This window comes from Eutrigla gurnardus (genome assembly GCF_963514095.1).
Source record: "Eutrigla gurnardus genome assembly, chromosome: 4".
NCBI classification, from domain to species: Eukaryota; Metazoa; Chordata; class Actinopteri; order Perciformes; family Triglidae; genus Eutrigla; species Eutrigla gurnardus.
The window spans coordinates 4,365,043-4,390,701 of NC_139918.1; the positions used below are offsets into that span (position 1 = coordinate 4,365,043).

The 25,659-nt window shown below is 37.5% G+C and overlaps 1 long non-coding RNA gene across 1 annotated transcript in view; it reads left to right on the forward strand.

The window, feature by feature from the left end:
- LOC311011713 overlaps window positions 1–25,659 on the forward strand; it is a 354,053-nt gene that overhangs the window by 309,786 nt on the left and 18,608 nt on the right. The window lies entirely within an intron of this gene.

Genomic DNA, 25,659 nt, shown 5'->3' on the forward strand with positions numbered 1-25,659 from the left:
TCAAGAGAGTACGTCCCAGTAATGACTCATGTGTAGCAGAACCTTCTAATCTGACCCAGGTAAACCACAGAGGTCAAAGTGATAAGACAAGTGCACCAAAGGTATCTTATGCTGACATCGTCAGGGCTTGAAGCAGGAAAAAATCCTGTGCCTGAAATTTTTTTATGCATTGGGGAGAAGAAAATTCTGAACATTTGCAATCTAAATGAATTAATCTGGTGCACTTTGAGAGTAAACCCACATTATAGTTTGAAACAACATTCAAAACACACACAGCCAGTATCACTAAGCATAAAGTCCGCTAGCTTAATGCTAACGTATAATACCTCAGAAATTAGCATCACCAAGGGCGTAACTTTGAGTTGAACATTGGGGTGGTTGAGATTTCCACCTGTGAAGCAGGTGTGTGTATATATATATATATATATATTCTTTGGCCACCAGCCACTGCGGCAGGTTTGGGTTTACCAGCCCAGATATATAGTTTGTGCCTAAAATAAAGTTGACCGACTCAGAAAATGCATAAAAATGGGTCTTGAACGTGTACAAAATACACATTAAAGTGCGTGCAAGTGTTCTTGTTAGGACTCATGGTCCTTAATTGTCTCTAACTTTAAGTATTTTGTCCCGATTACAAATGGGTTTGTAGTGTTTCCCACAGGATCTTTGGAGACTATGGTGGGGGGATTGCGATCCTCTAGGGGGGTCCGGGGGCATGGCCCCCCGGGAGAAAATTTTGAATAATTTCATTTTAATGCATCAATTTGGTGAATTCTGAGAAACAAAATATGACATATCAATTACTGACCAATTTCTTACAAACTGCTGGTACTGATACAAATGTTGACATACTAAATGGGGTTGAGGAGTTTAAGCATTCAAGAAAAGATGAGAACAAAAATGACTAAAACACAATTCGTTTATTATTATTATTATTAATAATGATAATAATAATAATAATAATAATAATAATAATAATAATAATAATAATAAAAGTGGGTGACTATTCCTCAGCCTTCCTTGGTGTTTTGGTTTTGACTGAAGCCTCGTTCACATACGTCGTCACTCGCCCATCTCTGAGAGACAACTGTCAATGAATGTGAATGTGTTCTAGCGGAATGTGGACCAGGACAGGCGATGTGATGTGGTCGATCGGAGATAAAATAATTTTAACTTTCTGCGATGCGAGTGAAGCGAGTACCAATCACAATGTAGAATAGAGATGATCGACAGTTGCCGTCAACAGAGAGTTCCACAGAGAGTTGTCGCTTGAAGTCGCCGCCGGCGGCAGTGAGTTTTTTTTGCCAGCGAGTAGAATTCAGCGAGAAAGCGAGTGACGGGCGAGTAGCGACGTATGTGAACGGGGCTATACGCGCACGCACTGTCGAACTCGCCGGCTGGGGGGGGGGGCAACCGTGAGTGGTGGCACTGGAGCCCTAGCAGTAGCTACCTCCTGTTGGGAAGATACTTTTATTCTTTTGCTTTTTTTCGCGTGCTTTCTTCATACTACCGCTGATGCGGGGAGAGACCGGGAGAGACCGGGAGAGAAAGTAGAGAAGCGCAGGTCCGGCAAGGTGGGCGAAACCAAATCTCAGAGCGGGAGGGGGCACAGACAAACGTCACTATTTTTAACTGGTAAATTGAGAAAATCTACCACACTGTTGTGATTATAATGCTGAACATTCAATATCAATAATTGTGATATCATATTGGGTGGGTTGTGGTGGCTGGTTTGGATTATTGGGTGGGTTGCAACCCACCCATCCCCCCCATAAATTACGCCTATGAGCATCGCTATCGCTAGTTCGCGGCAATCGACAGCGATAGCAGTAAAGCTGCTAAAAGCTGTTTTAATTCTGGCTTTAGCGCTGTTAACACGTCACAGTTTTAATATTTTTCATGCGAGAAAGTCACAGTTTAATCCAGTGCAGAGTCTGTGGGAGCCGTGACCGGTGACCAGGGCAACGGCTGTCACAGCGGCGGCAGCGCCGGTCTACTGATCTGATCGCCCGGGGCCAACCTCTGTCGTCATCCCGGGGGAGAAAAACGAGCCAAGTAACTTATCCGCACGCTTTTAGAGGTTTGCCGCTGGCTGGTTAAATTCTTTTTATTAGATTAATGTTGGTCTCATTGATGAAATCTAACAACTGTGGCAGTCGCATTAGTTTGTCTGAATGAAAAGTGTGCAGGGCTGCCTTTGGGCTGATGTTATCAATCGCTCTGGCTACGTTGTCCCGGTCCGAGGTGCCTGGAAACTTAAGGCCCGCCCTACTCTGCTCTGATTGGCTAGAACTCCTTGGTTACCTTGAGTACCATTGGTAGTTGGAACTATCACTTTAAACGACTGGTTACAGTTAAAAAAAAAAAAAAAAACACTTCACCAAAATATTGCTACGCTGGATTTCCGGCACCGTGCCGGAGGTCTTCAAGCCCTGCATCGTAAAGACAGGACATCACAGAGATGAACCATGTGTTGCAGGACCTTCTCATGCAGTAAACCTGGGACATCAGCCTTCTGTAAGACATGTGTGTGCGTCACGCAGCCAGGCTTCTAGTAGATATGGCAGAAACAAAAATAAGCAGTGTACCTGTAACTCAAATATGGATATACAGTACATACTGAACGCACACGGATGCATTGTGTATCTCACAGAGTACATAACCAAAAAAGAAGCTGGCATGTCTGAATACTGAAAACGAATGTGATGAAATGAGGGAAATCATGCAGGCATACTCAAAAAAGAGAGAGGTCAGTGCTCAGGAGTGTGTGACCCGTGCATGTGGCATTAACATGAAAAAGTGTTCCCGTGGTGTCATATTTATACCGACTGATGACAACGCATTGAAAATGAGTCGTCCCCTCTCGTTCCTGGAGAACACAACATCAGAATGTGCAGATGTGTGGATGACGTCTTTGACTGACAAATACAAAGCCAGACCTGAAACACCAGAGTTTGAGGAGATGTGTTTGGCTGATTTTGCAGCTACTTGCAGGATTGTCTATGGCCAGCAAACAAAAGGTAAAGATGTGTTGCCCCTCCTGAATGAGATGGGATTTGTGCAAAGGCGGAAAAACGATAAGCCTGCTATCATCAGATATCACCGCACATCACAGGAAAAATATCCTGAGAAGTATTATGACACATTACTGAAACTGTACATTCCTCACCGATCAGAGCAGGAACTGAAAAGGCCGTACTTTCCCACATATGAGTCCTTCTACAACAGTGGCTGTGTTCAACTACCAGGCTCTGACCATCCCGAATATGTCCAACACATTGTGAAACGAAACAGAGACAAATATGAGAAAAACAGTGAGCAGATTGAAAATGCAGTTGAAGAGTATGAGCAGAACAGAGGTGTGATTGATGAATGGTGTAATCTGGCACCAGAATCTGAAGTAGTGAGGTTGGAGTGTGTTGAAGAACTGGAGTCAAGAGAACCAGATCATGAAAATGAACAAGAGAATGTCCCAGAGTACATAAATCAGGCTAATGCTGTCACTGAAGCCAGAGCCATCAGAGAGCCCCCTGCATTAGACCCCACACTGTTACGACAGATGTATCAGAATCTGAACCAGAAACAAGCCTGTGTATTCTATGCAGTGAGAGACTGGTGTGTGAAACGAGTCTGTGGCCTTAATCCAGAGCAGTTCTGTTTTTACATCAATGGTGGTGCTGGAACAGGAAAGTCACATCTCATTAAATGCATCTACTGTGAGTCCTCTAAGATACTGCGCAAGCTGCCGAGACGTTCTGAAGAAGCTGACATATCAAACCCCACTGTCCTGCTGACTGCTTTCACTGGAACTGCTGCTTTTAACATCTCAGGAACAACACTGCACTCTCTTTTCAAGCTGCCCAGAAGCCTAAAACCTCCCTTTCAAGGACTTGGCAACAAACTGGATGAAGTCAGATCTGAACTGTTGAATGCTGAAATCCTCATCATTGATGAAGTGTCCATGGTGTCAAAGCCCCTGTTTGCCTATGTTGATGCGCGACTCAAACAGATCAAAGGCAGTCAGAGATCCTTTGGAGGAATGTCAGTCATAGCTGTAGGAGACTTTTACCAGCTTCCACCAGTGAGACAGTCCAAACCTCTGTGTGTGTATGACCCATGTGAGATTGACCTTTGGCAGGAACACTTTCAGATGATCACTCTGACTGAGATTATGCGTCAGAAGGATGATGTTGCCTTTGCAGAGATGCTGAACAGGATCCGAGTGAAAGAAAAGTCACGTGTTTTGTCTGAATCAGACAGAGCTCTGCTGTCACAGGCCGTCACTGAACCAGCACTTTGTCCAAATGATGTACTGCACATTTTTGCAACTAATAAACAAGTTGACTCACACAACTCAACAACATTAGCTCTGCTCCATTCTCATATCACCAACATTGATGCAGATGACTACAAGAAGGACCCACGAACTGGCAGAATGGCACGACAAGCCAAACCATATAAAGGAAACAGAAATGAGTTACCAGATACTGTAAACGTTGCTGAGGGTGCTCGTGTCATGCTCACCAGAAATATAGATGTGTCTCAAGGATTGGTGAATGGATCTTTCTCTACTCTGGTCAGGGTAATAACTTCTGAACAAAATGGTGTTGCACATGTCACTATGCTTGGGCTTAAGATGGATGATGAAACAGCTGGAAGGTGATTACCGTAATAGAGCACCAGGTGGACCAGACAATCTAGTGTACATCGAGAGAGCCGAGGAGAATCTGAAACAGAAAGGAGTGGTACGCAGACAGTTTCCTATTAAACTGGCCTTTGCTTGTACAATTCACAAAGTGCAAGGTATGACAAGAACATCAGCTGTGGTCTCACTGAAACACATTTTTGAGGCTGGAATGTCTTATGTCGCGGTTAGTAGAGTGACCTCTCTCAGTGGACTGCACATTCTGGATATGGATGAGAGTAAAATATACGCCAACCAACAAATCACTGGAGCCCTGCAAACTATGAGACAAGTCAACTTGGACGACATGATGCCTCTTCTTCAGATCAAAGATACATTGAGCAGACCTGACACAATGACCATTATTCACCACAATACAGAGGGACTCCCAGCTCATGTCAATGACATCAAGAGCCATCATGAACTGTGTCTTGCAGATGTGTTGTGTCTCACAGAATCTCAGCTTCAAGGCTACTTTGTAGACAGTCTCCATTTAGAGGGTTACACCATGTTCAAACGCGACAGACACATGTCCTACACAAATGTACCACAGATGGCCAACAGAAGAGTACTACAAGTAGCGGAGGTAGTATCAGTAGAAATGTGAGAAAGAAATGTGACATTTACTAGAAATTATTCATCAATGATAAAAAAAGATTTTCAGAGTAAAACTGAATTAGTATTTTAAAGTTAATGTGCAGTGGCTATAAATCATTTAAATTGTATTTGTGAATATAAAATTAAATGTAGCCTACTCTTCCTATTCAGTACATGTATTACATGAATAAAATGTGTAAATATTAAAATGTTTACTTACAATACTCTAGTTCCCACTGAATTTTAATTTTACTATGTATAAATGACTTAATTTAAAACATTTTACTATAGCTACCAAAAAGTCATTTTTTTTCTGCAGCCAATCAGCAGCAACATTTCGCCACATTTAGCAACAAACAACTTTTAACAAGTGATTAATTTTTTTACAGCAATTTTTGTGAACTTTGTGATAAATGATTTAGCCTATTTCTTGCCTAAAAATATGTCAATGTTAAATATAGACTAAATGTTATGTCTAAATAGCCCATTTCATCTAAATATTAAATGTTTAACCTAATATTATGCCTACACTATACACTGTGTCCTAACAGCACGAGTGTCAGCGATAAAATCACTTTGATTACATTGCTGTGATTGAAGAAAAGATTATCATGAAGTAGAAATTTGCGGAGTCTCCGCACGCCGGGCGGAGTAATACAAACAAAGTAGTACAGCGGAGTAACACACAAACGGGCGCGGAGTCTCCGCACACCGGGCAGTGTAATACAAACAAACTAGTGCGAGCGGAGTAAAACAAACAAACTAGTGCGGACGTTTAAAAAACGGAAAAAAAGGATCGCAATTCCAACAGCTTCTTAACGGTTCCGGAACCGGAGGTTAGGAACCGGTTCCTATTTGGAACCGGATCTCGATGCCCAACCCTAGTCGAGAGTCTCGGTCGGTCGGTCAGTCTTTACAAAAAACATAGCGCCCTTTACCTGTGTGGCATTGAATTGCATTTCGACACGTAAACCCAACGCAGAACCATCACGGTCTCCAAGCAACTGCGTGGCCGTTGCGTTGCCGTTGCGTGATCACTACGCGGAAGCATAATCAGGGCTTTACTGTGTGCGCGAGCTTCGATAAGTGCTCCAGTGGCGCGAATTGGCTCATTGATCCAGAAGAAGTTGAAGAAAGAAGAAGTAAGTGTTCTTGTTCTTGTCTATGTTTGCTAACATATGCTAATTATTGAAGTTTAAAATCGATCATTTTAATTGATAAGATGTATTCCTATGTCGAGCTTTAAAAAAGAAAAGAAAAATGCCTACATTTGAGTTGGCTATAGGCTATATCAGCGCTGGTTAACTGTGAACTGTTACAGTGAAATGAATGAAAAAGTTATGAAGATTTTAAAGAAAAGTGTTCATAACAAGAATGTAAGAGAGAGGAGTTTGGCAATCATATCTCTGCCATCTTAGATGACAGTGTGTGTGTGTGTGTGTGTGTGTGTGTGTGTGTCTGTGTGTGTGTGTGTGCTTATCTGTATAGTAATGTTACTTGTGTTTATCTTGTCATTTCAGATGGCTTTGAAATCACTGCTGTGGACTAAGCCCAACACCCCCTTTTTCCGGCCACCACCTCTCCACGTATGCGTGGTGGAAACGGCCGAACAGACAAAAGTCCTGTCATGGACATTTTCAAACGGTGGTGCCACAGCAGGCACCATCAAGAGAAATAAAATCGCGGTAATTTCTGATGGCAAGACGATCAGCAAAGTTGTTTTTTATGAAGAGTTTGCCTCAAAAATATCAGAGGGAAAAAGCTACGTTATAAAAGGCCACACACTGAGGGGGCAGAGTCTGCCTTATTATATTAATATTACGAAGAACACAAAATTCTTTAGAAGCGCACCGCTTCTAATTTCAGATGAGCTGCGAGAGGAGGCAGGTGCTCTCCTCCGACCCAGGTCTGCTGTGACCGCCCTCAGCAGATGTTCGGAGGGGATAGGTTTGATGACGGTGGAGGGCGAAGTTGTGGAAGTGAGTAAAGAAATAAAATAAATAATAAATAATATATATACATACATACAATTTTTTATTATTATTTTAAGCCTTGCGCATACCTTTAAAACGACAAAATGCCTGCATTTAAAAAACTGCCATTAAATGATAATATTAATTTCCACTTTCATTGAGTTAAATCTTGTAACCCAGCTTTTTTATTTTTATGTGTCTAATTTAAAAAGCAACAACTCCCATTTATTACTTTAGAGGACACAAATGTCACCTTCCTGAACCTTCTATTTCACAACCAAAATAATCGAAAAAAATTAAGCATAAAGCCAAAAATGCCCCTACGGATGCACAAGGGTTAAATGAATGCATTGGCTACTAAAGGAAATAAAATTTAACATTTCTTGAGGATTGCTATAAAGTGTAAAATCAACATAACAATCCAACTTGTTGTTCAGGTATCAGCCTTGCAGAGGGTCGAGAGTGGGAAAGATGTGGTCCCTCTACGTAGGCTGACACTGCAACAGGTAGAGTATCCATAGTTTCATTATTTTAATTTAAGTTGTTGGGGTAAATTGGGGATAATTTATCTATTTTCATAGGCATTATGCTGTCAATAGTCTACATTACAATATTGTATTACCTTATATTCTACAGGATACAACTCACATGCCCCTTTGCCTGTGGAGGGACGCAGCCGTCACTGAGACACCTGTGCAGGTGGGGACCCGCATCAGAGTGACACATGTCAATAGGCCTGCAAAACGCTCTGATTACGGCCCCCAGCTGCAAAGCACCACATTCTCAAAGATAGAGGTAGGCTACTTTGGTGTCACTTTTTCTGTTTGTTTGTTTGTTTGTTTGTTTGTTTGCTTGCTTGCTTGCTTGATTGCTTGCTTGTTTTTAACCATTTTGGAACACAGTGAATGCGATCGAGAATTTTTACAGGCATACACAAAAAAACCTTACACAATCACATTTGCAAAATATACAGCTATGTTTAATGGCCTAATCAACCCATTTAACAATGATCCAGTAGAAAGAAAGGAAGTACTGCACCAGCAATAGTTTTGGGAGCTAGCAGTCATTTACTTTTGAGACCATATTCAGACTTTATTTAAATTATTGTTTGATTATTTTCTTTACACAATCACATTTCCAAAAACAGTCTGCTGAAACAATTGTGTGATTTTCCACTATGTTAATCTGCCTGTCATAAAACATATCATAAAAAACCATGGTATAGTGGGCTTTACCATTAAAACTGTCATAAAAAAAATCATAATGTAATCATGAAATACAAAGTAATTGTATAGTTCATAAAACAGTAATAGCATGTCATTAAAAAAGTCATGGTAGATTATGTCATTAAAAATTACAAGTGATAATATAATAAGTCCTAAAAGGGTAATAATATAGTATGTCATAAAAAAGTCATAATCATTAAAATCAATTAAAAGGTCATAGTATAACATGTAATTAAAAATGTAATAAAAAGTCCTATCAGGTAACACAAATGTCATCAAAAGGTCATAGTAACATATGTCATGAAGAATCATACAAAATAATGATATAGTATGTCAAAAAAATAAAATAAAATAAATAAAATATGAAATAAAAAAGTAATAGTATAGTTGGCTATATCCATAGAAATGTCATAGTCATGATAAAGGAATGCAATAAAAAGTCATAGTAAAGCAATTGTATAGTATGTCATAAAAATCATAATATAGTATGTTGAAAAAAAAAGTCATAGCATCATAAAAATGTAAATTTAAAAAAGTCGAAGCATGTCATTAAAATGTCATGGAAAATTCATAATACAGTACGTCATTAAAAATCATAAAAAGATCATAGTATAGTTCAGTATGCTATAAAGAAGCATACAAATAATAATATAGCTTGTCAATTAAATGTCGTAAGAAATAATATAGTATGTAAAAAAATAAAATAAAAGTCATTGTCAAAAAATCCCCAAAAAGTAATAGAATGGTATGTCATAAAATGAAATAAAAAGTCCTTGTATGGTATGTCATAAAAAATATTTAAAAAGCTCATAGTATTGTTAGTATAAAAGTGTCATTAAAAAAGTCATAGCAAAGTATCTCATTAAAAGTGACATAAACATCATAACTTAGTATGCCATAAAAAAGTCACAGCATGTCATTATAATGTCATGGAAAATTCATAATGCAGTATGTCATTAAAATCATAAAAAGAAAAGTCATAGTGTAATATGTCATTAAAAATGTAATAAAGAAATTATAGCAATGTCATAAAAGAGTCATAGTATAGTATGCCATAAAGAAGTCTTGAAGTAATAATTTAGTTTGTCATTAAAATGTCATAAAAAGTAGTATAGTATGTAAAAAATGTAAAAAAAAAAAAAAAGTAATTGTATATTCTGTCAAAAAATCCTCAAAGAGTTATGGAATAGTATATTACAAAAATATAGTAAAAGTCAAAGTATATCATAAAATTGTAATAAAAAGTCATTTTATAATATATCATTACAAATGCCATAAAAAAAGTCATGATATGGCATCTTATTAAAATTTTTAAAAAGTGTATGAAAAGTTTATCTAATACAGTATCTATATACGTACCTATATATACGTTTGCTTTCTCTCGATAGGTGGTCTCATCCCTGACAGAAGAAGTTGTTGGGGCCATGGGGGTCACAGAAATAGAGGGGAAAGAGGGCACCCTCAACCTCCTACTCGAGGACGCACGTCTCCTTGAAATACCAGAGGCTCTCTGGTGTCCAATCGAGGCCCAGTTCGTGGCAGTGCCTCTAAAGGTGGAGATCAGTGTCTCTGGGACCACAGTTACAAGCATAAAAGTTGTGTAGGTGACTTTTGTTTTTGTTTTTAATTTATTGTTCAATAAGTTATTTATTCATCTTGCTGTTTTTTATAGTGTTCCGTCCTTTCACTTAACTGTTTTATCTGTTCGTATTTTGTTCATTTGTTAAAATTAAATGAATTAAATGTCCTACCTTGTTGCCGTTGTGTCAATTACACCTTATTAGAGATGTTAAAAGCTATTTGAATATCAATTTTGACTTATCCTATTTCTAGATTTCTGTAGATGACAACATTTAAGGCTTATTATATATTTTAAATGAATACATTTTCACATTACCTCAAATAAATTCATACTCATAAGCAATAGCACACAAGAGAGTGAGTGATGTAGTGATCATCTAGCGTGTACAGTAATCAAGTGCAGCCCACACTTACCCCCCCCCCCCCTTTTACCGCTGCAGTTGCTACTGTTGAGTGGCAGGAAGTGGGTCTGACTAAATCAGGGACATCTGGATAATATGTACATTTATCATTTATTGTGCAACCAGTGAAACAAGACTATATTGTTGATTAAAAAAATGTGATGCCAAGTAGTCCTAAAGGTGATGTTACCATGTGAATAGATGATAAGACAAACCTTTTTGACCCCCAGAGGAGAAATGTGTTGCTTACAGCAGCACAAAGAAAGCAACAGTGCACATAATTGAATAAATAATTAAATAAAATAGAGAAAAAATAATACAAAATATTAACAGGTATGTAAAAAAGTAAAATAAAGTAATAATATAATTCAAATATTATTTATCAAAATTAGAAGATAAAGTATTTGAATAGTTATCATTTTTATTTATTGAAAAAAGATTTTGCCAAATGCCATTTAGCTGTCTGTCCAGTCCTGACAAAGTCTTCTGCCTTGAAATGACAGCTGCAGACAACTGTTGAACGGAGAAGGGGACATCTGTGTTATTGTCCATATCTTTATCTTTTGGGAACATATTCATAAAACTGGTCCATCCGGACATCACAATGCAATTCAGCATGGTTTTGGAGTTACAATTGAGGCATAGATTAAGTTCATGTCTGTTAAGTTAATGCTAGGCCTACGTCACGTTAGCCTCATGAAACAATAATAATAATAGTTAAAGCTGCGAGCAGGGATGAACGGGCCCTCACGCCTGGCTTGTGTCGGGGGAGCCAGGCAATGGAACCCTGGCAATGCAGTTCAATGAAGATGCACAATCTTTGACATGAAACATCATCATGCTGCTATAGTCTGTCAAGAGAGATCCGGTGTTCCTGTGATACTCTGAGCTTCTATCATCTCTATCTGTATCATTCATGTCCCATTAATGCATGTTACTAACTTTCTTCCCCGGAGTTGTGCTTTCTTAACGCTTCCTGCTGCTATTATTACTGTTATTCATATATTTTATTATTAGTTCTATTAATTTTTTAACATTAATGAAAACACAACCAGTTGTATTTTTCTTTAGTATTGCAGCTTTTATTGCTACTACTTATCTTTTGATCATATTCACCACCATAATTATTATTATTCATATTTCTATCGCATTAACTGCCATTTTTTCTACTATTCATATCACTCTGGTATATTAACTGCAATAACTTGTTAGTCATATTCACATTACTACAGATATTATTACAGTTAATGTTAATTTTGTGGTTGCACCTTGCATCCCTGGGACTGTCTGTCTTGGTGTAGGCCTTTGTGCTTGTCTGTCCATCTGTCTGTTGTCTCTGTAAATCATAATTAAGACATAAAGTGTGGTTATGCCCTTCTCTCAATAATGTGTTGAGATAACTTTTGTTAGAATTTGGCACTAAATATAAAACTGAACTAAATTGAGTTAAATATATAGTCTGGGGCTTAAACCAGGATCCTATCACTCACAAGCACGCTTCTCTAACCACTAGACTCTCACTGATGCTGTTATGCTGCAATAGGATATATTAGACCACTAGCGGTTTTGGGCACGGGCCAAACGGGCAGCCGCCCGGGGTGGCGTGTTTCATGACATGTGGGGGTCGACACGAGCACTTAAAAAAAATCATCTGGGCCGCGCGGACCGTATTTCTATTATCTATCTGTCATATCACTATGTTGGGAATTGGCCAATTGGCCCCCTGCAGCTGCAGGCGCTCCTGCTTGCTGACATTTTCGTGGCCTGTGATCTGGCTCTGACGTCACCTACCAAGGAACAACAACACAGTTGCTTGGCGGTCATTATCTGAGCAAGTTTGACATTAACTAATGTGAATCACTAAAGGAGATATGAAACCAACGCAACATTACAGAAACTACAGGAAATGACTCACCTACGGTACAGAAAACGATGTTATCATTAACGTAACTGTAACAGCAGGGGATTGTTGGTATATTGTATCTAGATCTAACTTAACTGACTTTAATGTGGTGGATCAATCAATGCATGAGAAGGGGAGAGAGTGTGTGTGTGTGTGTGTGTGTGTGTGTGTGTGTGTGTGTGCAGGCCCGTGCTCGGGACAAGATTCTTTTCAGTGTGCCCCCCCCCCCCCCCCCCTTGCGCAAAAAGATGACAGCTTACAATGAAGTGTTGAAAGTGGTTGTTATCTTTTTTTTTCTAAATTATTTTTTGTGAGTTTAATGTAGGCTATCAATGAAGGCGAAGTGCAAAATACGTTTTCCCTGTATATTCTTGGACTATTTATTATTTTTAATTTCCCTGTGAACGTGTTGAAATAATAAACCCTCCTGACAGACGGCTGCGCGTGCACGCGTGTCAGGCAGAGGTTTACTGAAAGATGTGATTTCTGATAGGGGCACCTTATTAAAAGTATTTGTTGTTTTAATATAAAAATTCTTTAATGTATGTTTATTTGGTTTCAGTGATGATACTTTTGCCGTGAATAAAACAATCATAATTTCAATTACTTCATTTATTTTGTTTTATTCTCAACATTTACAAAGGAACATGGCCTGCTGGGAAATCTGTTCGACCGATTGGGCGAACAGATTCCCTTTTTCATACTTTTCACATATTCAACTTTTTGAATATTCTCTTCAGCTATTCAGCTTTTTCATACTTTTTGCATATTCAGCATTTTGAATATTCTCTTCAAATATTCAGCTTTTTCATACTTTTGCACATATTCAGCTTTTTGAATATTTGGTGGAAATGCTTTAAAGCATTTCCAACCTATGTTATCCTAATCTTTATTGGTGGAAATGCTTTCAAGCATTTCCAACCTATGTTATCCTAATACCTATGTTATCCTAATCTTTATTGGTGGAAATGCTTTCAAGCATTTCCAACCTATGTTATCCTAATCTTTATTGGTGGAAATGCTATGCAGCATTTCCAACCTTAGCTATCCTAATCTTTATTGGTGGAAATGCTATGCAGCATTTCCAACCTTAGCTATCCTAATCTTTATTATTGGTGGAAATGCTATGCAGCATTTCCAACCTTAGCTATCCTAATCTTTATGCTTATTATTATTATTCCGTACAGATTTTGGCGCCCTGTAACTCCTGCAAACTTTCAGCTATAAAAACCATTCAAAATGTTCAGCTCTCTCATCTCACGTTGGCTCCTCTTCAACTTTTTTACTGCCTTTCATATTTTTTCAGATATTCAGCTTTTTCCATATTTTTTTTATAATGGAAACCAATGGAGATCCGCTTAAAATCCTCTGAAACATGCTGCTCTTTCAACTGTATCTACTTCCACAAACTTCCACCTACAGACTTCATTCAAACTTTAAACAATGCCCAAGAATGTGATCTATACGGCTATGTCTTTTCACTTTCGTATCTTTTACACTTTTCCTACAATCACAGTTTATGTTTGATGGTTTTTTAAGACCTGATCAGAGTTTACAATGGGTGTGTATTGCGCCTGCTAGAGTGCGTGACATCATCGTTAGAGTGTGAGAGCTCCTCGTCATACTTCAGATTTTTTTCCTTTCCAAACTCCTCCCGGCCACAATTTTCACTCTACACACGTGATATTTTCCAGTTTTGTAGAGAAACTTTTCCTGTCTCTCACAAAGTGCTCAAAAACTCTGTGACATTTACAGAATTTGAACTAGCAACCTCTAAGCGCGGCCAAGTCTCTTTTTCTCCACATTAAATCTAATGCGAATCGAGGAGCAGATTTTCAAAGTAACGCTGAAAATCACACATTTCTAACTCGCCCTAGCGTCCACATTTCTGACACTAGGAAAAAATAAAAGTGATCATTGTCTTCAGCAGAGTCTTGTGGCGCTAAAGGTGTGAACATTTTGGCCATAGGAGTTTTGGTGTGAGCGTGGCAAGCTTTTGTTCGGAGTCCCCGCTAAGCTGAAATGGAGAGATAGAGAGGCTTAAAGGCAGTCATACACACGCGCCTGTGGCTCTGATCTTGAGAGTGACAGCAGGTGTGCTCTGATTGGCTGACAGGAGCAGCAGGCAGGAGCAGTCAGTGGGATTTGTAGTTTTTTTTGTCAAACATCTCCTGCTCAGGCATACTTTCACCTAGAAACTCCATTTAAACTTTAAAATGTCTGTCTATCTCTCTCTGTCTCACTCAGAAGTGACAGCAGGTGCGCTATGATTGGCGGACAGGACCATTCAGTGGGAGTTGTAGTTTTTCAAAGAAGACAGACAGACAGACAGACAGACACACACACACACACACACACACACAAACACACTTTTTCAAACTTTTCAAATATTCAGCTTTATTAATATTCTCTTCAGCTATTCAGCTTCTTCAACTTTTCACATATTCAGCTTTTTTTAATATTCTCTTCAGCTCTTCAGCTTCTTCAACTTTTCACATATTCAGCTCTTTGAATATTCTCTTCAGCTATTCAGCTTTTTCAAACTCTTCAAATATTCAGCTTTATTATTATTCTGTTCAGCTATTCAGCTTTTTTAAACTTTTCACATATTCAGCTCTTGAAAATTCTCTTCAGCTATTCAGCTTTTTTAAACTTTCACATATTCAGCTCTTGAAAATTCTCTTCAGCTATGCAGATTTTTTCCAACTTTTCACATATTCAGCTTTATTAACATTCTGATCAGCTATTCAGCTTCTTCAACTTTTCACATATTCAGCTTTTTTAATATTCTCTTCAGCTATTCAGCTTTTTCAAACTCTTCAAATATTCAGCTTTATTATTATTCTGTTCAGCTATTCAGCTTTTTTAAACTTTTCACATATTCAGCTCTTGAAAATTCTCTTCAGCTATTCAGCTTTTTTAAACTTTCACATATTCAGCTCTTGAAAATTCTCTTCAGCTATTCAGATTTTTTCCAACTTTTCACATATTCAGCTTTATTAACATTCTGATCAGCTATTCAGCTTCTTCAACTTTTCACATATTCAGCTTTTTTAATATTCTCTTCAGCTATTCAGCTTATTCAACTTTTCGCATATTCAGCTTTTTTAATATTCTCTTCAAATATTCAGCTGTTTTTCAGTGTTGCTTCAGCATAAAGCATTTCCACGCATTTTCCGCAGGAAATGCTTTTTCTAGTTGGTGGAAATGCTTTCAAGCATTTCCAACCTATGTTATCCTAATCTTTATTTTTCATATTATTATTCTTCTTCCGTACGCTTTTCGGTCGCCTCTAACTTCTACATACTTTCAGGTACAAAAACCATTCAACTATCAAAATGTTCAGCTCTTTCAGCTCTTTTATGCTCACCTTCAACCTTTTTTCTACCTTTCATACTTTTTCATATATTCAGTTTTTTCCATATTTTTTTTTCAATGCATTCCTATGGAGATCAGCCTAAAAACCTCTTTAACATCCTCCTCTTTGAACTCCGACTAGTTTCAAATACTTCCACCTACAGACTCCATTTAAACTTTAAACAATCTACAAGACTTTGAACTATAAAAGTCTTTATCAGTTTTTTGATATTTTTTACAGTTTTTCTATAATCACAGTTTATGTTTTATGGTTTTTTCAGACCTCACAAGAGTTTACAATGGGTGTGTATTGCGCCTGCTAGAGTGCGTGACATCATCGTTAGAGTGTGAGAGCTCCTCGTCATACTTCAGATTTTTTTCCTTTCCAAACTCCTCCCGGCCACAATTTTCACTCTACACACGTGATCTTTTCCAATTTTGTAGACAAACTTGTCCTGTCTCTCACAATGTGCTCAAAATCTCTGTGAGATTTACAGAATTTGAACTAGCAACCTCTAAGTGCGGCCAAGTCCTTTTTTTCTCCTCATCCGCTCCAATGTTAATTGAGAAGCAGATTTTCAAAGAAACCTGATATGAACAGCATTTCTAACTCGCCCTAGCGTCCACATTTCTGACACTAGGAAAAAATAAAAGTCATCAGTGTCTTCAGCAGAGTCTTGTGGCGCTAACGGTGCGAACATTTTGGCAATACGACTTTCGGTGTGAGCGTGAGAAGCTTTTGTTCGGACCCTCCGAAATGGAGGAATAGAGACAGGCTCTAGACAGTTACACAGGCGCGTAGATGGCTTTGATCTCTGTGGCTTTGATCTTGAGAGTGACAGCAGGTGTGCTCTGATTGGCGGACAGGAGCGGCAGACAGGAGCAGTCAGTGGGATTTGTAGTTTTTTTTGTCAAACATCGTCTGCTCAAACATACTTTCACCTAGAAACTCCATTTAAACTTTAAAATGTATACACAAGTCTGTCTATCTCTCTCTGTCTCACTCTCTGTCTGTCTGACTACTACTACTACTACTTCTACTACTAGCCTACTACTGATACTACGTCCACTGCTCGTATTTGTACTAGTACTACTACTACTAGCCTTCTACTGATACTATGTCCACTACTTGTAATAGTACTACTACTAATACTACTAGTACTAGCCTACTACTGATACTACCTCCACTACTTGTAGTAGTACTACTACTACTACTACTTCTACTACTGATACTACGTCCACTACTTGAACTTGTACTAGTACTACTACTGATACTATGTCCACTACTTGTAATAGTACTACTAGTACTACTACTAGCCTACTACTGATACTACCTCCACTACTTGTAGTAGTACTAGTACTACTACTACGTCTACTACTGATACTACGTCCACTACTTGAACTTTTACTCGTACTACTACTCCTTTTGCTACTAGCCTACTACTGATACCATGTCCACTACTTGTACTTGTACTAGTACTAGTACTACTTCTAGTTTACTACTGATACTACCTCCACTACTTATAGTAGTACTAGGACTACTACTACTAGTACTTCTACTTCTACTACTACTAATACTACTAATACTTGTACTAATATTACTAGTACTAGTAGTACTTCTACTTCTACTACTACTAATAATACTTATACTTGTACTAATATTACTAGTACTACTGCTAATACTACTGCTACTACTAATACTACTTTTACTAATAATACTAGTATTACTGCTACTACTACTACTACTGATACTACTCCTACTACTTCTATTAGTACCCTACTAATACTAAAAACAAAAAGAACATTCAAATATTAAAATGTTCAGCTCTTTATGGACATTTCAACATGTCTTCAACATTTTTTTGCCTTTCATATTCTTTTCAAATATTCAGGTTTTTCATATTTGTTCAGCTATTTAGCTTATTTCATACATTTGCAGATATTAAGCTTTCTTAATATTATTTTCAAATATTTAGCTTTTTTCATAATTTTGCACATGTTCAGCTTTTTCAAAATTCTCTTCAACTATTCAGCTTTTTGAATATTCTCTTCAACTATTCAGCTTTTTCAAACGTTTGCACATATTCAGCTTTTTTAATATTCTCTTCAGCTATTCAGCTTTTTCTAACTTTTGCACATATTCAGCTTTTTGAATATTCTCTTCAACTATTCAGCTTTTTCAAACTTTTGCACATATTCAGCTTTTTTGAATATTCTCTTGAAATATTCAGCTTTTTTAATATTTTCTTCAAATACTCTGCTTTTTTAATATTTTCTTCAAATATTCAGCTTTTTTTTCAGTGTTGCTTCAGCATTAAAGCATTTCCACGTATTTCCGCAGGAAATGCATTTTCTAGTTTTTTTTATTTTTCTTCTTCCGTACGTTTTTCAGTCGCCTCTAACTTCTGCATACTTTCAGCTACAAAAACCATCCAACTATCAAAATGTTCAGCTTTTTCAGCTCTTTTATGCTCACCTTCAACCTTTTTTCTACCTTTCATACTTTTTCATATATTCAGCCTTTTCCATATTTTTTTTTCAATGCATTCCTATGGAGATCAGCCTGAAAACCTCTTTAACATCCTCCTCTTTGAACTCCGACTCCTTTCACATACTTCCACCTACAGACTCCATTTAAACTTTAAACAACCTACAAGACTTTGAACTGTAACCATATTACTCAGTGTTTTGATATCTTTTACAGTTTCTCTATAATCACAGTTTATGTTTTATGTTTTTTTCAGACCTCATCAGAGTTTATAATGGGTGTGTATTGCGCCAGCTAGAGTGGGTGACATCATCGCTTAGAGTGTGAGAGCAGCCCAACACACTTCAGCTTTTTTTTCTTTCCAAACTCCTCCCGGCCACAATTTTCACGTTACAGATGTGATATTTTCCAATTTTGTAGACAAACTTGTCCTGTCTCTATCAATGTGCTCAAAAACTCTGTGAGATTTACAGAATTTGAACTAGCAACCTCTAAGCGCGGCCATGTCGGTTTTTTCTCCCAATGGGCTGCCATACAAATTGAGAAACAGATTTTCACAGAAACCTGAAAGCAGGGCCATTTCTAACTCGCCCTAGCGTCCACATTTCTGACACTAGGAAAAAATAAAAGTGATCATTGTCTTCAGCAGAGTCTTGTGGCGCTAACGGTGTGAAAATTTTGGCGATGGGAGTTTCGGTGTGAGCGTGGCAAGCTTTTGTTCGGAGCGCCCGCAAAGCCGTAATGGAGCGATAGTGAGAGGCAGTTACACACACGCATAGAGGGCTTTGATCTCTGTGGCTTTGATCTTTAGAAGTGACAGCAGGTGTGCTCTGATTGGCTGACAGGAGCAGCAGACAGGAGCAGTCAGTGGGATTTGTAGTTCTTTGTAGTTCAGGCATACTTTCACCTAGAAACTCCATTTAAACTTTAAAATGTAGACACAAGTCTGTCTATCTCTCTCTGTCTCACTCTCTGTCTGTCTGACTACTACTACTACTACTTCTCCTACTAGCCTACTACTGATACTACGTCCCCTACTTGTATTTGTACTAGTACTACAACTGCTTCTACTACTAGCCTACTAGTGATACTACGTCCACTGCTCATACTTGTACTAGTACTACTACTACTTATTCTGCTAGCCTACTACTGATACTACGTCCACTATTTGTACTTGTACTACTGCTACTACTAGCCTACTACTGATACTATGTACACTACTTGTAGTAGTACTAGTATTACTACTACTACTACTACTAGCCTACTACTGATACTACTTCTAATACTTCTACTACTAGCCTACTACTGATACTACCTCCACTACTTGTAGTAGTACTAGTACTACTACTACTTCTTCTACTGCTGATACTACGTCCACTACTTGTAGTAGTACTAGTACTAGTAATACTACTTCTACTACTAGACTACTACTGATACTACTTCTAATACTTATACTACTAGCCTAATACTGATACTACCTCCACTGCTTGTAGTAGTAATACTACTACAACTTCTTCTACTACTGATACTACCTCCACTACTTGTAGTAGTACTAGTACTACCTCCACTACTTGTAGTAGTACTAGTACTAGTACTACTACTTCTACTACTGATACTACTTCTAATACGTATACTACTAGCCTAATACTGATACAACCTCCACTGCTTGTAGTAGTAATACTGCTACAACTTCTTCTACTACTGATACTACGTCCACTACTTGTAATAGTACTACTACTACTACTACTTCTACTACTAGACTACTACTGATACTACTTCTAATACTTATACTACTAGCCTACTACTGATACTACCTCCACTGCTTGTAGTAGTAATACTACTACAACTTCTTCTACTACTGATACTACGTCCACTACTTGAACTTGTACTAGTACTACTACTGATACTATATCCACTACTTGTAATAGTACTACTACTACTACTAGCCTACTACTGATACTACCTCCACTACTTGTAGTAGTACTAGTACTACTACTTCTACTACTGATACTACGTCCACTACTTAAACTTTTACTTGTACTACTACTCCTTTTGCTACTAGCCTACTACTGATACTACATCCACTACTTGTAGTAGTACTAGTACTACTACTACTACTACTACAACTAGCCTACTACTGATACTACTTCTAATACTTCTACTACTAGCCAACTACTGATACTATGTCCACTACTTGTAATAGTACTACTACTAATACTACTACTACTAGCCTACTACTGATACTACCTCCACTACTTGTAGTAGTACTAGTACTAGTACTACTACTTCTACTACTAGCCTTGTACTGATACTACCTCCACTACTTGTAGTAGTAATACTACTACAACTTCTTCTACAACTGATACTACGTCCACTACTTGAACTTGTACTAGTACTACTACTGATACTATGTCCACTATTTGTAAAAGTACTACTACTACTACTACTACTACTACTACTACTACTACTACTAGCCTACTACTGATACTACCTCCACTACTTGTAGTAGTACTAGTACTACTACTTCTACTACTAGACTACTATTGATACTACTTCTAATACTTCTACTACTAGCCTACTACTGATACTACCTCCACTGCTTGTAGCGTAATACTACTACAACTTCTTCTACTACTGATACTACGTCCACTACTTGAACTTGTACTAGTACTACTACTGATACTATGTCCACTATTTGTAATAGTACTACTACTACTACTACTAGCCTACTACTGATACTACCTCCACTACTTGTAGTAGTACTAGTACTACTACTACTTCTACTACTGATACTATGTCCACTATTTAAACTTTTACTTGTACTACTACTCCTTTTGCTACGAGCCTACTACTGATACTACCTCCGCTACTTGTAGTAGTACTAGTACTACTACTACTACTACTACTACAACTAGCCTACTACTGATACTACTTCTAATACTTCTACTACTAGCCTACTACTGATACTACCTCCACTACTTATAGTAGTACTTGTACTACTACTACTTCTTCTACTGCTGATACTACGTCCACTACTTGAACTTGTACTAGTACTTCTACTCCTTTGCTACTAGCTTACTACTGATACCATGTCCACTACTTGTACTTGTACTAGTACTGGTACTACTTCTAGTTTACTACTGATACTACGTCAACTACTTGAACTTTCACTTGTACTACTACTCCTTTTGCTACTAGCCTACTACTGATACCATGTCCACTACTTGTACTTGTACTAGTACTAATACTACTACTACTAGCCTAATACTGATTCTACCTCCACTACTTGTAGTAGTACTAGTACTACTACTACTACTACTAGCCTACTACTGATACTACTTCTAATACTTCTACTACTAGCCTACTACTGATACTACTCCTTCTACTTCTATTAGTACCCTACTAATACTACAAACAAAAAGAACATTCAAATATTAAAATGTTCAGCTTTTTAAGGACATTTCAACTTTTCTTCAACATTTTTTTGCCTTTCATATTTTTTGTAATAATTAGGTTTTTCATATTTGTTCAGCTATTTAGCTTATTTCATACGTTTGCAGATATTTAGCTTTCTTAATATTATTTTCAAATATTTAGCTTTTTTCATAATTTTGCACACAGTCAGCTTTATCTTACTTTTCACATATTCAGCTTTTGGAATATTCTCTACAGCTATTCAGCTTTTTCATACTTTTCATATATTCAACTTTTTGAATATTCTCTTCAACTATTCAGCTTTTTCATACTTTTCACATATTCAGCTTTTGGAATATTCTCTACAGCTATTCAGCTTTTTCAAACTTTTTGCATATTCAACTTTTTGAATATGCTCTTCAGCTATTCAGCTTTTTCAAACTTTTTAAATATTCAGCTTTTTTTAATATTCTCTTCAAATATTCAGCTTTTTCATACTTTTGCACATATTCAGCTTTTTGAATATTCTCCTGAGCTATTCAGCTTTTTCATACTTTTGCACATATTCAGCTTTTTTTAATATTCTCTTCAAATGTTCAGCTTTTTTAATATTTTCTTCAAATATTCAGCTTTTTTAATATTTTCTTCAAATATTCAGCTTTTTTAATATTTTCTTCAAATATTCTACTTTTTTTTCAGTGTTGCTTCAGCATTAAAGCATTTCCACGTATTTCCGCAGGAAATGCATTTTCTAGTTCAACAACATATTATTATTATTATTCCGTACAGATTTTGGCGCCCTGTAACTCCTGCAAACTTTCAGCTATAAAAACCATTCAACTATCAAAATGTTCAGCTCTCTCATCTCACGTTGGCTCCTCTTCAACTTTTTTACTGCCTTTCATATTTTTTCAGATATTCAGCTTTTTCCATATTTTTTTTATAATGGAAACCAATGGAGATCCGCTTAAAATCCTCTGAAACATGCAGCTCTTTCAACTGTATCTACTTCCACAAACTTCCACCTACAGACTTCATTCAAACTTTAAACAATGCCCAAGAATGTGATCTATACGGCTATGTCTTTTCACTTTCGTATCTTTTACATTTTTCCTACAATCACAGTTTATGTTTGATGGTTTTTTAAGACCTGATCAGAGTTTACAATGGGTGTGTATTGCGCCTGCTAGAGTGCGTGACATCATCGTTAGAGTGTGAGAGCTCCTCGTCATACTTCAGATTTTTTTCCTTTCCAAACTCCTCCCGGCCACAATTTTCACTCTACACACGTGATCTTTTCCAATTTTGTAGACAAACTTGTCTTGTCTCTCACAATGTGCTCAAAATCTCTGTGAGATTTACAGAATTTGAACTAGCAACCTCTAAGCGCGGCCACGTCTGTTTTTCTCCTCATTCAATCTAAGGCGAATCGAGGAGCAGATTTCCAAAGAACTGCTGAAAATCACACATTTCTAACTCGCCCTAGCGTCCACATTTCTGACACTAGGAAAAAATAAAAGTGATCATTGTCTTCAGCAGATTCTTGTGGCGCTAACGGTGTGAACATTTCGGCCATAGGAGTTTTGGTGTGAGCGTGGCAAGCTTTTGTATGGAGTCCCCGCTAAGCTGAAATGGAGAGAAAGAGAGGCTTAAAGGCAGTCATACACACGCGCCTGTGGCTCTGATCTTGAGGGTGACAGCAGGTGTGCTCTGATTGGCAGACAGGAGCAGCAGACAGGAGCAGTCAGTGGGATTTGTAGTTTTTTTTGTCAAACATCTCCATCTCACGCATACTTTCACCTAGAAACTCCATTTAAACTTTAAAATGTCTGTCTATCTCTCTCTCTCACTCAGAAGTGACAGCAGGTGCGCTCTGATTGGCGGACAGGAGCAGTCAGTGGGAGTTGTAGTTTTTCAAAGAAGACAGACAGACACACACACACAAACACACACACACACAAACACACTTTTTCAAACTTCAAATATTCAGCTTTTTTAATATTCTCTTCAGCTATTCAGCTTCTTCAACTTTTCACATATTCAGCTCTTTTAATATTCATATTCAGCTATTCAACTTTTTCAAACTTTTCAAATATTCAACTTTATTATTATTCTGTTCAGCTATTCAGCTTTTTTAAACTTTTCACATATTCAGCTCTTGAAAATTCTCTTCAGCTATGCAGATTTTTCAAACTTTTCACATATTCAGCTTTATTAATATTCTGATCAGCTATTCAGCTTCTTCATCTTTTTACATATTCAGCTTTTTTAATATTCTCTTCAAATATTAAGCTTTTTCATACTTTTGCACATATTCAGCTTTTAAATATTATTTTGGCATATTCAGCTCTTGAATATTCTCTTCAGCTATGCAGATTTTTCAAACTTTTCACATATTCAGCTTTATTCATATTCTGATCAGCTATTCAGCTTCTTCATCTTTTTACATATTCAGCTTTTTTATTTAATATTCTCTTCAAATATTAAGCTTTTTCAAACTTTTGCACATATTCAGCTTTTTTAATATTCTCTTCAAATATTCAGCTTTTTTTCAGTGTTGCTTCAGCATAAAGCATTTCCACGCATTTTCCGCAGGAAATGCTTTTTCTAGTTCAACGTATTATTATTATTCCGTACATATTTTGGTCGCCTGTAACTCCTGCAAACTTTCAGCTATAAAAACCATTCAACTATCAAAATGTTCAGCTCTCTCATCTCACGTTGGCTCCTCTTCAACTTTTTTACTGCCTTTCATATTTTTTCAGATATTCAGCTTTTTCCATATTTTTTTTATAATGGAAACCAATGGAGATCCGCTTAAAATCCTCTGAAACATGCTGCTCTTTCAACTGTATCTTCTTCCACAAACTTCCACCTACAGACTTCATTCAAACTTTAAACAATGCCCAAGAATGTGATCTATATGGCTATGTCTTTTCACTTTCGTATCTTTTACACTTTTCCTACAATCACAGTTTATGTTTGATGGTTTTTTAAGACCTGATCAGAGTTTACAATGGGTGTGTATTGCGCCTGCTAGAGTGCGTGACATCATCGTTAGAGTGTGAGAGCTCCTCGTCATACTTCAGATTTTATTCCTTTCCAAACTCCTCCCGGCCACAATTTTCACTCTACACACGTGATCTTTTCCAATTTTGTACAGAAACTTGTCCTGTCTCTCACAATGTGCTCAAAAACTCTGTGACATTTACAGAATTTGAACTAGCAACCTCTAAGCGCGGCCAAGTCTCTTTTTCTCCTCATTCGATCTAATGCGAATCGAGGAGCAGATTTCCAAGGAAACGCTGAAAATCACACATTTCTAACTCGCGTCCACATTTCTGACACTAGGAAAAAATAAAAGTGATCAGTGTCTTCAGCACAGTCTTGTGGCGCTAACGGTGTAAACATTTTGGCCATAGGAGTTTCGGTGTGAGCGTGGCAAGCTTTTGTCCGGACCCTCCGCAGAGGGGGAATGGAGCGATAGAGAGGCTTAAAGGCAGTCATACACATGCGCCTGTGGCTCTGATCTTGAGAGTGACAGCGGGTGTGCTCTGATTGGCAGACAGGAGCAGCAGACAGGAGCAGTCAGTGGGATTTGTAGTTTTTTTTGTCAAACATCTTCTGCTCAAACATACTTTCACCTAGAAACTCCATTTAAACTTTAAAATGTCTGTCTATCTCTCTCTCTCACTCAGAAGTGACAGCAGGTGCGCTCTGATTGGTGGACAGGAGCAGTCAGTGGGAGTTGTTTTTCAAAGAAGACAGACAGACACACACACACACACACACACACACACACACACACAAACACACTTTTTCAAACTTTTCAAATATTCAGCTTTTTTAATATTCTCTTCAGCTATTCAGCTTCTTCAATTTTTCACATATTCAGCTCTTTTAATATTCATATTCAGCTATTTCAAACTTTTCACATATTCAGCTCTTTGAATATTCTCTTCAGCTATTCAACTTTTTCAAACTTTTCAAATATTCAGCTTTATTATTATTCTGTTCAGCTATTCAGCTTTTTTA